The following is a 16728-nucleotide window of genomic DNA, read 5'->3' as shown; positions in this document are numbered from 1 at the left end:
ATTTTTAACATAGAAACTAATTTTCAAAAAAATATTTCAATACAGATAAGCATTTTATGATTTAAAATATTTGTAATTAAAATTAATATATGAAACGAACCAATTGATATTTCAAACCGGGAATAAATGAATTTTATATCCATAAATTATTAATATTTGTGATATTAATACATCAAATTTTGTTCACAAATGTTTAAGAATAAGAAGGATTGTCTTCCTATGATCGATTGACTTGAACTTGCTTTTAGGTATGATTTAATTACTTCTTATAAACCAATAAAAAGCACTGTAACAATAAACGTATAAAAATAAAGGAAAATTTTAAAAATAAATATTAGTGAAGCATTTCTCAAAAGATGAAAAAGGTAACATTTTGGTTATTTTTAATTAATTGTATTAATTAGAATTAGCTAATTTTTACACTTTGAAAAGTGGTCTTCCTTAAAGATTTTTCCCTTGTCTTGTATATTAAATGTGTAAATTATGTTCAATTGTTCAATTCGGCCTTGTTGCTTTAGTTGGAGATGTGGAAAGAACGAACACACATCCACTATATATATATATATATATATATATATATATATATATATATATATATATATATATAGTCACAACCATTTTAAGCAATGCTGTCAATTATTGAGTTAACAAAACAGATGCTAGCCCTTCCATGGCTAGGCAATTACAGAGGTCCCCAAATAGCTCCTTGCATCTCCAATCCCCTCCGCCCCCTTTCGAAGCAAATCCAAGCAAAGATCCCATTTGCATGGAAGTAAGGATCGATGAGGGAACAAGCCGAACATTCGATCCCTCCTCCTTTTCCGGAATCCCGTCTTTTTCCGGTTTTCCGGGCGGGAGTTTGCTTAAGGAGGCCACATTTCCAGTCGGCCTACTCGCGCGAAGGGATTTCAATTTCGAAATGGTACCGCCGCCTCTTGCCGGGATTGGATTTCCACATCAGGTTGGTGGCTGAGAATTCTTTTCAAAATCATCCGGGCTTTGTATAAATAGAATGATATGTGGCTCCAACGAAAGCCTTTAAGATGTTTGCCCAGCCACCCACGGTAATTGTTTGTGAAGAGAATAGTTCGAAAGTTGAAGGTCAGCAGTAGAACAGTTTTTTAAAAATTTATTTATTTGGGACGCGTACTTAGGAAAGAAAAATAAATAGAAGAATTTAAAATGGATTTTTTTAAAATAAAGAATTTAAGGTATGCGAACTTTTGTTTAAAATAGTTAAACATTTGACAATGAAATTCGAAATTGAAATTTAGAACATTGTCAGGTGGATTTAATTTCATCGTAATGAAAGTTTAGTGCAAAATGTGCGTGCTTGCATGTGTGTAAAATATTAAAAACTTTTATTTTCGACTGTAGCATATCAGTCTAATGATAATGAATTATCCTTATCGTCTTATCATCTGAAACTAACGATGAGCAATTTCATTGTATGTATATTACATTTAATTCAAATAAAATATTATTTTGAAGATGCAATATCATTTATAAAATAACTCGCAACAAGCGTTGACTTCCCTTAAATTAATATATATATATATATATATATATATATATATATATATATATATATATATATATATATATATATATATATATATATATTAATTTTACGAAAGTGTACGAAAAGTGATTTTTTTTATTTTGATTAATTTCTATCTTTTGGTCTTTTTAACTTACAGTCCATTATTATAAATATTATGGAATCTTGAAAATAATTTTCTTAAATTCACTTTCAGTTCAAATATCAGTTCAGAAATAAACCATTAAAAAAAACTAGTTAGATAATTAAGGTATTAAAGTATTAAAATAGTGTATTGTCAAAGGAAACACAGTAGTTCAATATTTAATATTTCTAGATGAATGAAATTTGACACAAAGATACAGTATCTAAATTGTAGATTCCTTTCAAATTTTACACTTAATCCGTCAAAGGGCTGACTGTCTGTCGATTTGTACTTTCATAAACACATAAATGCAATGACTTACATAAATGAAATGTAGCATGCGATTCCTTGATTGTAACGGTAATTGTTTTAAATTTTGATTTAAATCATTTGGATTAAAAAAAGGCACCCAATATATATATATATATATATATATATATATATATATTCGGTTTTCTAATACTTGTTTATAACCGCATACCAACTATTAATTCGCCAAAAAAAATCGTCGAAGATGGGATCCTAATATTCTTTTCCTAACTATTTTTGAAAATGATATATGGTTAATAATTCATAAACATATTTATTTGAGAGAGTGAGTGTGAGGGAGAGAGAGGTTTGGGGGGAGGGACTCCTGCTGGTTTTCTAGTTGCATCTGCGCGTTTTAGAATTTCACTTCACCCTCCGATAATGTCTTTTTTTCATATATCATGGATTACATTTGAATACACATAGCAAGGGGAACAAAAGAAAAAGTCTATTCCTTGGGGTTATATTTAGGTTCATCTTTTACATATGAGAAAACTTCAAATTTTCGATGAAGTTTTCTCAATAAAAAAAGGATTTCTAACAGGAGAATATTTCGAAGCCTACCGATTCAGCTTTTAGTCTTAAAACTAATGCATGAATTTATTAAAAATTTCAGAGGTGATTATTTCTTGCTAACCTGACGCTACTTTTTATAGAAAAAATAATGGATTCTAAAAAAATATGGTGGCAACAATGGTCAATTAGTTACATTTTAGAATTCATGTTCTTTGATAAACACAGGTTTGTAAAAAGAAATATCTGAAAAGCTCTATTATTTCTATCAACATTTACTTTAAATTAAGAGTATCAAAAAAAAATGATACCTTATATAAATTCTTTTTTAACTCAGAAATTTTGCTTGTTAGCCCAATATCAATTGGTAGTTTTACGAAATGGTTTAATCATATATTTTAATTCATAGCATTTATATTATAAAAATGCAACATGCAGTAAAATGCTTATTTTTGAAAAATTAAATTAAAAGATGTTTGATAATAATTTAATTTAATATAAATAATGTAACAAATTAATACATAACAAAAAAAAAATCGCGAAGCTTCAAAAAAAAATATGTATTTCAAATATTAATCGCAATCGAATGACTTGAATGACAATTATCTGATTTGAGCTTCCAATATAGAAACCAACATACTAACATGTGTGACCATAATACTAAACTTCATATTCTTAGGATTTTACCAGCAAAACTATTCAAATCATATGCACTTTTTACAAATGAGCAAGGGAGAAGAATCTGGACGCATTCAGAAAGAGTCGAAGAGTCTTATTTTATTTGCGTAATAATACTTCTAAATGACTTCACTTGGTGACACGGGCAGTTCATTTCTATACCTTGTGAAAATAATTTGTGTGTGTACCTTTAGTTCGTTCACTTATGTTTACAAAGAACTAGTAAGAATAGTCTTTAACCTATCCTAATGAAATGAAGAGTCATGAGATACTTTTAGAATTATTAGATAGCTATATACAGAACAAACAAGTTGCTATCATAAATGGATGGGTTACCCCCGCCCGGGTTTGTCCATAAATTATAAGAAAGATTAAAAAGGTCTCTTGACTAACATCAAACTAGTAGTTTATTTGAGTTCCATAAGGAGCATTTTCTACATACATCTTCATTCAATTTACTGTTGCAGTACATCCTAATGAACTGAAGATGGGTTATTTATTGAAGTAATTAAAAAGAATTAGATAATCGCATACATGTTATTATCAACCCTTTTGCTCATAATTCATCCTGTGTGGATTAAAATGGGCTACAATTTTACCTTGTACCATCATATAGATAAAGAAAGTCACAGAGTGCATAAAAGTATATGTGTGCAAAATTTTAAGTTTTCTTCTGTATAGTTTTCTATTCCTTTTATTGTTGCTTACAAAGAAATTCCACCATTTCTAATCGATGCAATTGTTTAGCATCATTTCACATCGATGAACAAGGTTAAGATATATTTGCACTCCGTCTTTAAAAACAACAATTCCGTGCCGTGTTGACGTTTCTTTAATATATTATGGCAAAAAATAAAATAACATTACAAATGGCCCAAAAATATACGATTATACCACAAAAGAAAAGGAGGAAAAATGAGCTGAATACAAATGTAACTATCCAAATTAATAAAGCGAGAGATATTAACTGAATAAGTAAATTTCATGTAATAGCGTCCTAATTGTGTTGAAATATATGAATTGTTTTTATATACATAAGAATTATATCTATGACTATTTATTTGCGTGCACTAAAAGGCTGTGTAATTCCCTCCCCCCCCTCCTACTTCTGAACTTGAGTTGCCATTCTTCGCAGAATACTTACTTAGAATAATCACATTTGATTCATTTATGAATGCGAGGCTGTGGGGGGAAAAGCAGCTTTCGATTTGTTGCAATCGTTCGCAAGCTGGGTATATTCCCTGGCGATTTACTACCACTTAAGGGGAGGGTCGACGTGATCAGAAAAGTCAAGTGATCTGTTTGGCTGACCACCCCCAGTAGAATAGTGCTGAACTAACATTTCCCTTTCCCTGTTACAAATGGAACATTTTTTTCAGTTGTATGAATGTGGAAATCGTTTTCATCTTATACAAATTAAGTGGCTCATTCATACAAATAAGGTTGGGAAATATTGAGTAGGAGTAATTGGACAGACATGGAAATATTGCGTATGATACGAAAAAAAAATTGTCTTTTCTTTACAAAATTCTTGAAGTTGATGTAAGCAGCAATTGTTGGTAGTTTCTGGTAAGTAATATATTACTTACAGAATTAATAATTTACACAACTTCATGCAAAACATGATTATAGATTTAATACAGCATGTACAGAAGAATACAAAATTGTGGTTTCCTGTTTATTTTTCCCTTCTATAATAAAGACTGTCCCAAAAATTAAAGCAAGATTTGAATTTGTCATCATTCGTGCAGTAAAGTGTTGACGACAACCCTATTAGAAAAACATTTGGCAGATGATAGTTTAGAGTTAGTAAAAATGGAGCTTTACAAGACAGAACAAAGTATTAAAGCAAGATTTGAATTAAATAGAACAATTTTTTTTCTTTAAATTGTTATATTTTTATTGAACCGTAATATACACAGGTTAGGATTATCTATGGGATAACACATAGGGCAAATTGCATCCATGGCTTTGCTGGCACATATGCATTCTTTTGTCGAAATTTTCTATGACTATTTTGCATAAATGTAGCTGAATTTTGTTGATGCAGCATTGAATTTCCTCCTTCAATGTATGCATGCTTGTGGGATTGTTGGTAAACTTTTGACTTCAAATAACTCCATAAAAAGAAATCCAATGATGTTAAATCACATGATCCGGGAGTCAAATCTTAAATTTTCGAACTGTGATCGCCAGACTTTCATTGTTTCTGAAATATTGTTCAACAATGAAAACATGTTGTTCTATCGTGTAATGCTCAATTTTTACTAAGCCTAAACTATGAGCTGTCAAGTGGCTTTTTTAATAGGGTTGCCAACACTTTACTACATGAATGGTGGGGAATTCAACTCTTGCCTTGGTTTTGTGTTACCATTTAATGATTAATAAAGTTTACTTAAAAATGCAGAGAAAAAATTGTACACCTATCATGTTATCTAGATATCAACATCGATAATAATACATTCGAAGACATTTAAACAAATGTAATCCTTCATTCGCTTTGATGTTTCTAATCCAACTTAATAAATTTTCTTTGACGTCAAAGTCTAAATCAAACTACCAATTTGTAATTATATCGCTATTTTAAACCATAGCAAGGGACAATTATTTTGAAATGTATTAATTTTATTGATGGCATGTTTAGAGTTCTCTTCACTCAATCACAAACCAAATTTTGAGCGGGAAACGCATTTTCCCATTCAAAATAAACAAATCATGCCGAATTGGTCCAATAATTTGTTTTGAGTAGCTCTAGTTGATTCGGAACTTCCGTTTTCCTAACACCTAACGACTGACCCTTAACTGGAACTGAAAATGCTTCTGTTTATTTCTAGAGAACAAACAGCAATGTGAGATGTGTTTACGACAGGATCGCCCTAATGATGGTCCCTTATTTAATGTGAGGGCAGCGCCACCTGCCGGGGGTGATCGTTCCCACAGCTCCGAAACAATTAACGCTGGAGACCTTGCCTTCTAATTACGAGGAATCGATGCGTGCCTGTTCGATCCACCCTTTGCAGAATCACTTTTCGACCTCCCGCTACATTGTCCGCCTCCCTTGGGAAATGAAGCACAGGTCGACCCTCAAAGGTTCTTGATAACCCATCCAATCAGATAGAGCATGTAACATTCGACGAGTAGTGTTCCTTATGTCCATTCATTCATTCATTCATTCATGAAGTGTATGAAAGAAAGATTGATGTGCTGCAAAAACTTCACTGAACGGGTTTCTTGTAAAATTCCAGATTGTCTTCATTTGAGCCATTTTTAAGCAATCTAATTATAAGTAATGTGAGCTGGGTCAGACCCAAAAGGTGATACTCTGACCTTGAATGAGAGAGTGCATCCGATTTTCGTTTGGTAGCTTCATGAATGTAAGTTTTTCAATGATTTTTTTTCATTCGAGCTATGTTTATGAACCAAATTGCGAGTAATGTGACCAGACATTTGAAATGAACTCGGTCAAACTCAAATTCTTATACTTTGATCCGGAATGAAAGAATATCGCCAGACTATTTTTATACTCCGGTCATATTATTCCCTAATTGCGAATAATATGACCAGAAGTCTAAGTCCAGCTAGGTGATATCCAAATTTTGACTCTTTGATCTGGTATGGCAGAATATATTATAATTGCCCCGAAATCATTTCAAATATTGTCAAATATCTATATTCCATATTGTCACACTTTTAACTTATCAGAAAACCTTTAATATCTTGTAAAGATAATCAAACATTTGGCTGCTCCGACCCACCACTAAAGCATAAAGATTAATCCGAAATGAAGCCGATTACCTTTACAAGATGAATTAAGCCGATTGATAAGACCGCCAAAACAGCATTCGCTGGAACTAAGGTTGGCGAGTCCTAAGGGCCATCACCGGACACAGTACAACCCTTTGCGTGAGAAGGATGTTCCGTCATCGGTTAGAGGTAGCCAGACCCCTCCCCCCAAAATTTCTTTACTCTCCGAGATGGTTAGAACTAATAATCGTTCCATAAGCATAATGGTTATTTCTCGTCCGATTGACATCAGTTTTGAAAAGATAAACATTAGTCATTTGAAAAAACGCAGACTAATTAGGAATGTAATCTAATGAAAAAGTTATTATGAAAATCTTTTCTCACAATATTTCGAAAACAAACCAATTTCTAAAGAAAATAAATAAATGAAGCAGAACTAACTAGTTTCTAAGGTCTAGAAATATGCTTTATAAAAATACAATTCCATTTTTAAACGATTAATTTAGTTAAGTTATATTTGCGCCCTGTTCACATGCAACATTACATTTTTTGGGGCAATTCTCGTAATTTCGAATGTGGTCAGAGGACGAGGAAGACCTTGGACAGGTACCCCCTTTCTAAACTACGCACTGCATCAGTATAAGCCCCTTTTCCCTCGACAAATTTATTGTAATCAGGGCCCGCTTACATGACATATCTTAGGTGCAATCAGATTTCCATTTGAGACTCTTCGAGTAAAAAATGAAGATTAGAAAATTAAATCCAAGGGAGATTGTTGCCAAGTCATTGCAGGACATTGTTCTTAAACAACTTATGAAGCAAAAGGAAATTTCGTAAGAGTCAAGTTTTTAAGCAGAATTAAACTATTGAAATATCAAAATCTTTTCATTTCAGCTTATGCAAATTATTATCAGCAATATTTTCCCAAAATAGTTTAAATGTTTTATATATTAATAAACGTGGTTTTTCATGATCTATTTGTACAGCGAAATTAGGAAATAAAAAATAAATGTTACATTTAATATCGATTAATACATTTTTATATAATATTTGCAATTATATATAATATAAGCAAAGTTTTAAAAAATTTTCTTGTATGGTGAACGTTATGTAAAATAAAAATAGCATTCATTTTAATAATTATATGCCACAAAAGACGATACAACGGTTTCTGAATCTTTTTTAAGAGGAAAAATGACCTTTTGTAAAGAGTGAGAATACACGGAATAGAGAAACACGTAGATAGATCAAATTTTAAAGAAAATTTTTGTCAAAAAATATATCATGTAGTCAGTTGTTATATAATAATAAATTGGTAATTTGTTATCTTCCTACGAAAGTACGAATTTCGCACATTTGCACACTAAAAGAACGCCAGCATAATCAATATAACACACAACTTATTCACATACAAAGTTGTTCCGCAAAATGTATGCTAAGATTAAGCAATCCTATTTACAAAATTGATTTCTTCTTATTATTGATTATTATTTTTATTATTATTGATTATTATCTTATTATTATTGATTTCTTATAACATTCGAAATAGGTGCTGAGAAATTTATCTTGGGTATGCTTGCACAACAACTTTTCCAACGCGCTGTCATAAAAAATAATTCATAAACTTCATAGATTTTTTATTAAATCAATTCTTTGGAAATTATTCAGTAATAAAGTGTCAAATTCTTACAAGCATAAACAAGAATGGAAGAATATTAAATAAAATCTTTGCCCTTTTTGTTGAATATACTTGATCTTAGACATTTTAAAAGAATTTAAAGAGGAGGAAATAAATGTGTACAAAATATGGTAATTTATCCAGTTATGACTTGAAAGATATATGGGGTATTTTAAGACAATGTCTTTTTTCAACTATTGATTACAACCACTTTTGACTTCAACGTTTTTCTGTTACAGATTTGGCATATTTTTCTAGATAAATAGAAGCATTTTTAAAAAAAATCTACATTAGTTTATTTTTTTATAAAAATATTCTTCTTAACATTTTATTAAATTTTTCGTTTATTCTCTTTCATTGCGAAACAAACATTCTGCATTAATAATTTTACATATTTTTATACATTACATGCATATATAGGCATTTTAATTAAACTTAATAAATAAAATAATTTCAATTAAATTTTCGTTTGAGGTAAATATGTTTAATAGACAAACGTCAATAAGAGATTTGCAATTTCTAATTAATAAATTTTAATTGAAGCTTTAAATTCGAAACCACTTTTGAAAATTGTTTATCAATGATCCATGAAATAATTTATATCGCTTCCCACAACTGAGATTGAAAAAGAAATTATTTTTCAAAGTAAGGTAGATTACATTTTACATCTGAAAAATACAGACATTAAATTAATTCTTGTTTGTTATAGTAAATCTCTAAAAATCTGTTATACATGAATTGTTTTAATTATATTACACTCACAAGTAAAACACATAATTATTTGTAACTAGAAGGCAAACGATAACAGACGTTCAAAATCGTTTGCATTTAAAAACGAAAAAGATTTTTTTTTGGAAAGACTTTCTGCATCAATTAATGGAAGCAGTTTTCATCAAATTAATGCGGAGAAACTTAGAAACCTGAAAGCCTTCTTATTTCCTTGTGTATCATAATTCTTCCCTCAAAGTTCCCGAGCTAATCGAGTTAATTGCTGAGCTCACTGAATCAAGAAATATAATTAAGACATTTTGTGTCTAAATCTAATTTACTTGCCACAATTACTCTGGCTTTCCACTATTTTAATTACTTCTCTTAAGACGTTGATAGATAGATTTCCACTTTATCTTTGAAGGATCTCCACTTTTTTTTTCACTTTGAAAAAGAATGACATTATGTATCTTTCTTGACGCTGTACTTGTTTCATTTAAGATGCCGAAGCTTTTGGTGGAAACTTTGTCAACATCTTTATAGCAAGTTGTGCAAGTTATTTAACTTTGTATTACATTTTTATAGTGGAATATCTTTTAAAGATAATTGAAACAACTTGATGCATGGTTAGACATTAAACTTGTAGCTGTGTAGAAAGAAATAAAAATTGTAACAAAATTTTCGTTTGGTCTAAGTTAAGTTTCATGCTCGAATTCTTTCAATTATATTGGTATTTCTATGAAAATGACACAGAAAAAATTGGGGATGAATATGATGTTCCAATTTATTATATTTATTTTAGTTAATTAAGTTTGGTTAACTACAAAGTGAAAATGTATGCTGTTAATTAAATTCCTTATTAATTTAAGTAATGAAGGAAAAAAACTAAAATATTTAACTCTTTAGTACGAAATTCGCTGCAGAGTTAAGCTTTAGACATGATTTGTCTGTTATTACCTTAACAGACTGGATCCTTAATTATTACTGTTATTGTTACAGACTAGATCTTCTTTCAGACATGTTTACTTTCAACTTCTTTATCTTACGTTTCTTTTTACCCCTTAGTTAAATAGTTAATAGTTAGTTTTGAATATTTAATCTTTCCGTAAAAAACAATTAATCCAATTAAGTTTCTTTCTAGTACTTTTAAAAAAGAGTGAAACAATTCTAGTTTTGTTCATAATTAGTTAAGTATTTTTTTTTTTGAAATTTCGCCCAGATAAGATGTGTTCTTCAGTTTCGATTTTTTTACAAAATAATCTACATACGAATTACCATTTGCTTGTGGTATATTAAAAACTACGTGGAGAAAAAATTCGTATTTTATATAATTAGAACTCGCATGTGCACAAAAACAGTTACCATAAAAAAAGAAAAGAACTTTTAAATACAGATAAATTATTTTTCAATAATTTTAATTAATATTTTTATTTAATTTCATTTCCCACATCCCAAACTGAATAATGTTTCTTAAAATATCAAGAAATTCAGTTTAACATCAGTAATAACAATATATCTGAACGATAATTATTATGATTCTTCCTCTTTCTCCACAAAATTTGTATATTTCATATACATTCTAATACATATCTGAATGCTATGTATTTTAAAATCAATATTAATAATATATCTCTCTTGACAATTTTCATTTCTTTTTCAAATTGAAGATTTCCAATATAAATATTTATAAAGATGAAATATGTATATTAATTGGCCCTCAGGATTTGATTGCTTCAGATTTTTCTTGTCCTATATATTTGTAAAAATGATATTGTTAGTAGTGTTTGATATACATATGCATGTTCTTTTTAAAATAGTTGTAAATTAATGAATATGTTAGAAAAGTTGAACACTTTAATCTTTGAAATATATCAATTACTGTTTGATTAAATAAGATACATTAGAGATAGACAACTACTTTTTTTAATTTAAAACATTTTATTTTTTCAATAGCAAACAACAGAAAAGTTATCTTTAACATTGAAAAGAAAAAAAAATGTTTATCTGTATATATTTTTAAAGAGAAAATTTTTTCATTCCAAAGTAGCAAAATTTAATATCTTGAGCAACACTCTACGGGAAACATTCCTTCAAAGGCGTACCTACATGGGGAAGAGAAACTGATAAATTGGAGGCAAGAGATCGTTCTTGAGGTGAAGGGAAAAGTCTTGGAGGGGTTGGAGACAAGGAGGTGGTAGGAAGTATCCGTGCACGAAATTCCCCTTCGCGCCATAAGACGCCCTGAAGCAATTCAACGCCGCATTCCACGGACACAAATATTTCGACGCTCAAATTTAGGGCCCCGGAATCCAATTTTCGAATCGGGCCCCACTGCAGACGATTTTTCTCCTTCTTGTTTTTGATTCTTTAATTCTTCTGTGTTATGAAATGTTTGTCATTCTTTGCCTGTTCGCTTTTGTTTAGTGTGATGTTCGAAGCAATCACTCGACTGTTCTAGGAATCCGTTTGTTTTTAGTGCTGAGATGCTTCAAATATATAAGTGATGTTTCAAATAAATAACCTTAAGGTGGAGGCAGTTAAAGAAATTTATCACAAATTGGTGGAATACTCTGTGCGTTGAACACAATTACTCGCGCTTTTTACGTTTAAAATGATAAAATGTTAAATGAACTGTTTTCTTGCGAGTCATACAGATGTTTCGATTGTAGTTTTTTTTTTCTATTGCTTCGGAGCTGGTGAAATGGTCGAAATGAAAATTCATTAGGATTGCATCTACGTTGAATTTATTTATGAGAAGATCTATTTCACCTACAAGTTGTTATTAATACCAAATTATACTCTTATGTACGTGGTAGTCCTAATATGTACGTACATGATAATTGAAAATAATGTCTTATTCCAACAATATTATATAAATAAAAAGCACAGGTAGTAAAACATCCAATAATTGTCGAAACGACACAATAAAACTGCGAATTACTAGATAGGAAAAAATAATAGCGCTCAGCATAAACAATTTTACGCTATGCATTCAAAACACCTAAATGTGTATTGCTCCGCACAAGCCTTTTGGGTTTCAGCGTCGGTTTTCTGATAAGGTGTCGGCGTATCATAGAATTCTCCAGACATATTTTAAAATCTTATTAGAGATAGGTTCATATTTCTTGCACTTTTTTTTTTTTGTCGCCAAATGGCAGTTTTTGTCAAGGCAGAAATTATTTGCTTGGCATTCATTAAGAACTCTGCAAATTTCTCTTTCTAGCAAAAATGCTAATGCGGCAAGGAAATGATGCACAGATTCTTAATAATACTTTATCATACAGTGGTGATTGGATTTATCCTGAACGTGGAAAAACAGGTGTGAACCCAATGATTATAGAATCAAGTTCAAAATCTTCTATCCGATTATTTTGAAAAGGTTGAAAGCATTCTCCTATGTTAACAGATGTTTTGAGATTTTATTCCATTGTAATGTAAAATTTACATACTGAGAAATTTTCATTTTGTTGCGAAAAAAAAAATCTAAAATTCATCTATGAATTGTATGGTGAAAAGTCCAGCTACTTCAGAACAAATAAAGACGCTTTATTCTACACAAAATCATGACCCACTCGTAATGAACATAGCCAAAGCGTGCACAAAACTGTACAATAGAACTTGTAGTAAACAATTACAAATGTTTACAGCACAAAGTGCTCCGAGAGGACTCACAGGAGATCATTAATTCAAAGACAGACTTCGTTCATCTACTCACATTTCTCTATTTGACTCACTCGTAATTACAACTCTTCGGATTTTATAACGATAGTGACAAAGTATTGATTGTTCTAGAAAAAATCAATATGGGTTGTTATGAAGCTATTGTCAAGATTCTGGAATATTATGGATCCTTTATTTTTTCACAAAAGGGACCAATTTTTTTTGCTAGGTATGTCATTAAAGCTAAGGATCAGGATTCTGCATCCATTCAATTGGTATATTTCTAAAATTATCTTCCTGATCAGGAAACTTGCTGCTCAAGGAAGCAATATTATAAATTCATAACAATATAAAATTCCAATTTATAATTTATGTAAATAGATTTAATAGATATTGAGCTAGGACTGTCTGGTGTTAGTCAAAGAGCAGAATTATTGGATCGCAAGATTGACATCTTATTTCATTGAAATCCTCCAAAAATGGCAGACATAGGTTTCTGAAATTAGCAGTAACTTTGATTTTCGATAAAATCTAAGTCTCAAATAGTCAAAATAGAATGCTTAAAAAACAGAAATGAATTTAAGAATGAAGGAAATGAGCACATTTTTCCATCTGCAATTCCCTTTGCTATGATACATTACGCATGAGGGATATTAGGGATATGATCACTGGCATGTACCGGTAATCATATTATTGTATGCATTAAAAATAGTTTTCATGCCTATATTTTTTAATTGTCATTTAGCTTGACAAAATGTTTCATATAAATAAAATAAGAATTAAAGCTAAGGTGAAAATAAGTTCCTTTTTTTATATATATGACGGAATATCTCTCTAATGATTGAAACAATATACAAATGTGAAAAAACATAAAATAGGTAGCTTTTTTGCCATAAATCAAGTGAAATCTGAATTTAATGATATACTATTATTCATATTTTTGAACTACATGTTAGTAGAATTATATAAACGTTATTACAAAATAATAAAAAATAGATTTAAATTAGCTTATTTATTTGACAAAAGTTATAAATTTATAGTCAATTATTAAATCATTTATGCCCTAACAAAATTGACCAATTTTTATATATTTCTCTTAACTAATTTTTAAAAGACATTTAAATAGGCAAAAGTGTACCCGATTCAAGTTTGCGAGAGTATAACATATTTTTCCATCTCTGATAGTAAACCTAAAAGAAATTAATAAACCAGTATATAAAATATTTATACATTTCATTTATAAGTACTTTATATTATAATGACATTTAGTTTTGTTTATATTATGATTTGTTCAAATTAATTTTATTGAATTATATAATTATAGGTATTTCACTAATCGAAGCTTTTACAGCATTTTATTACGATAATTCTATAAAGGAAATTAATGCATATGCAATATTTTCAATTAATATAGAACATTACTTAAAAAGCTATTAAAGAATTACTGGCTGGCTTATAAAAATTTATAAATAGGAAAATGTATTCCTTCCACATCCTTAGAGTTGAATTTAATAAATTAAAAATAAACAATTCTTTTTTTGTGTTTATAATACCATCGAATAATGAAAGAAATTACCGCATGTGCGGTATTTCACAATCAAGCAATAGAAAATTACAGGAAAGATTTATATATCAAACCTGGTTTATTAATTTGTAAATGGTAGAAATGCCTCTCTTACTTCGTTACTACTATTCAATTCAATAAATTAAAAACAATTAACTTCTTTTCTTCACTTTTGTCTGCAAATTATTTCTGTTTCGCTTGTCTAGACTACTTGATCATGTGTTTTTATTGATTGCAAGATTTTCTTTATCTATTCTTTTGCCAAAATGCAGCGGAGCATCCAACCAAGTCGAATTAAAAAAATAGACGGAATTTCATTTATTTCAAATTACTTTCATACATAACGGAACATAAAATAAAACGAAATATATAATATTAAATTATTTTTGATTTCGGATACAGTAGTATTAATGCATTTGCTAATTATCAATGCTATACAGTTAGCGTTAAATAAGTTATGAAATGAGTTATTCTTTTTTCCTCTAACCAGACTGAATTATTTTTAACCCCTTAATGCACGTCATACAGGAAATTAAAATATTTCACAAATTTAATTTAAAATATGCGAAAGAGGTCACCCCTGAAGTTTTTCCACATACTCTCTAATAAGTTTTATATTTTTGTATTTTTAACCCCATACTTTGATAAACAATAATTATGAAAGAGCCTATTCACATGTAATCTTTGGTGATTAATCACTTGAAGGCCCCTAATACTTATTTTAGTCACTTTTTCTTTCCAAAGCGATGGAAACCAAAAACTTTGCATACAAAATTTCATTTATTTAAGTCATTGTATTGTTGAGTTATTGTATTATTCATACTTGAGAATGTATAGAAAGCAAAATGGTCTACATATCAAAATTAGTTTCAATTAATGCGACACATATCTACATTTTTGTTGTGTTGTTGTTATTTCTTATGGCACTTGCCATGGACAAACCCGCAGTTACAAAGACAGCGATTTTAAGCCGGTGGGAAAGCGTCTCTTGTTTTTATAGTAGCGCCAACCAGGGCCAAGAGTACGACTTTGCTACTCGCGCATCACTCATTCGCTTGCACAACCCCTTTTTACAGGAGGGAACCTTCACACATCTCACAGATAGAACAACAGAAGACGAACCATGCCCAAACCGGGGCCGAACCCAGGACGCCCAAATCACGGGGAAGACGCGCTACCCCTATGCCAGGACGCCGGCACATTTTTATTGTTAAACATGTGTACCAAATTTTATCACTCTAGTTATTTATGTTTCATTGTTATCTTGTTTCCTTGCACTTATATAGCCTGAAAGATGGGCTTTCTAAGAATGGAGTTCATACAAAATTTGAGATAAGTCTATAACTTTGCTGTAAAAACCATATATTATAATTCATCCGTCAACCTCAAAGCGTTTTTATTTACCATAGACACAGACCGACAGACAAACATAAGATTTTTTTTTCATTCGGGAAATTTTGAAATATAGATATTCATCAAAATCTCGAATTAGATTTTTTAAAACAATCACAGTAATTTTTCTTGCATACTTTGTGTACAAGAAAATAATAATTACTTCAGGATGCTATATAGTAATACGGAAAATACAAATTAAACACTAAGTTTTTTTTGCAATATATTTTTAGATAAATTAGCAGCACAGTATATTCCTGAAATGAAATATGTCATAGATTAGAAAGAATGTAGCAAAAAAGTTTAAGTTTTTCTATTTTTATCAAAATTAATAAATTATGAATTTCAAATGACGTGATGTCTAAAGAAATTTAATGTTTCTACGAAGCAATCATTGGAAATACTGTCTTCAAGAGCCTATTCAGTTATTTACATAATTAATAGGTTCTTGAAAGAAATTGAATGTTTCAAGAAAATATATTGAATGAATTTATTGATATGTTGTGTAGAAACATTCCATTTTGATTAAAATATTTCGTTAGTTTATATATTTTTGTGATTAGATGTATAAGAAATGGTGTCATGGAACAAAGTGCCTTAATATGTTGATCAATATGTCTAACATATAATTTAGAGTACTCTCCCCCTAATTGTAAAACGCTTTTGATATTACTTTTCAGATCTGCAAATTTAGCTTTTTGGATAGCTTTCTTGAAACCTTTCCATAAAAAGTAATCGATTTTTTTTATTCTATTAAAAGTATTAAACGACGACCACAAAGGGGAAGCTTCAATCGT

At 29.8% G+C, this 16728-nt stretch overlaps 1 protein-coding gene across 1 annotated transcript in view; it reads left to right on the top strand.

Moving 5' to 3' along the window:
- LOC129981242 (uncharacterized) overlaps nucleotides 1-16728 on the top strand; it is a 302572-nt gene that overhangs the window by 264799 nt on the left and 21045 nt on the right. The gene's annotated exons all lie outside the window — the stretch shown is intronic.

This window comes from Argiope bruennichi, chromosome 8 (assembly GCF_947563725.1).
Source record: "Argiope bruennichi chromosome 8, qqArgBrue1.1, whole genome shotgun sequence".
NCBI lineage: Eukaryota > Metazoa > Arthropoda > Arachnida > Araneae > Araneidae > Argiope > Argiope bruennichi.
This window is presented reverse-complemented; position numbering and strand designations above follow the sequence as displayed.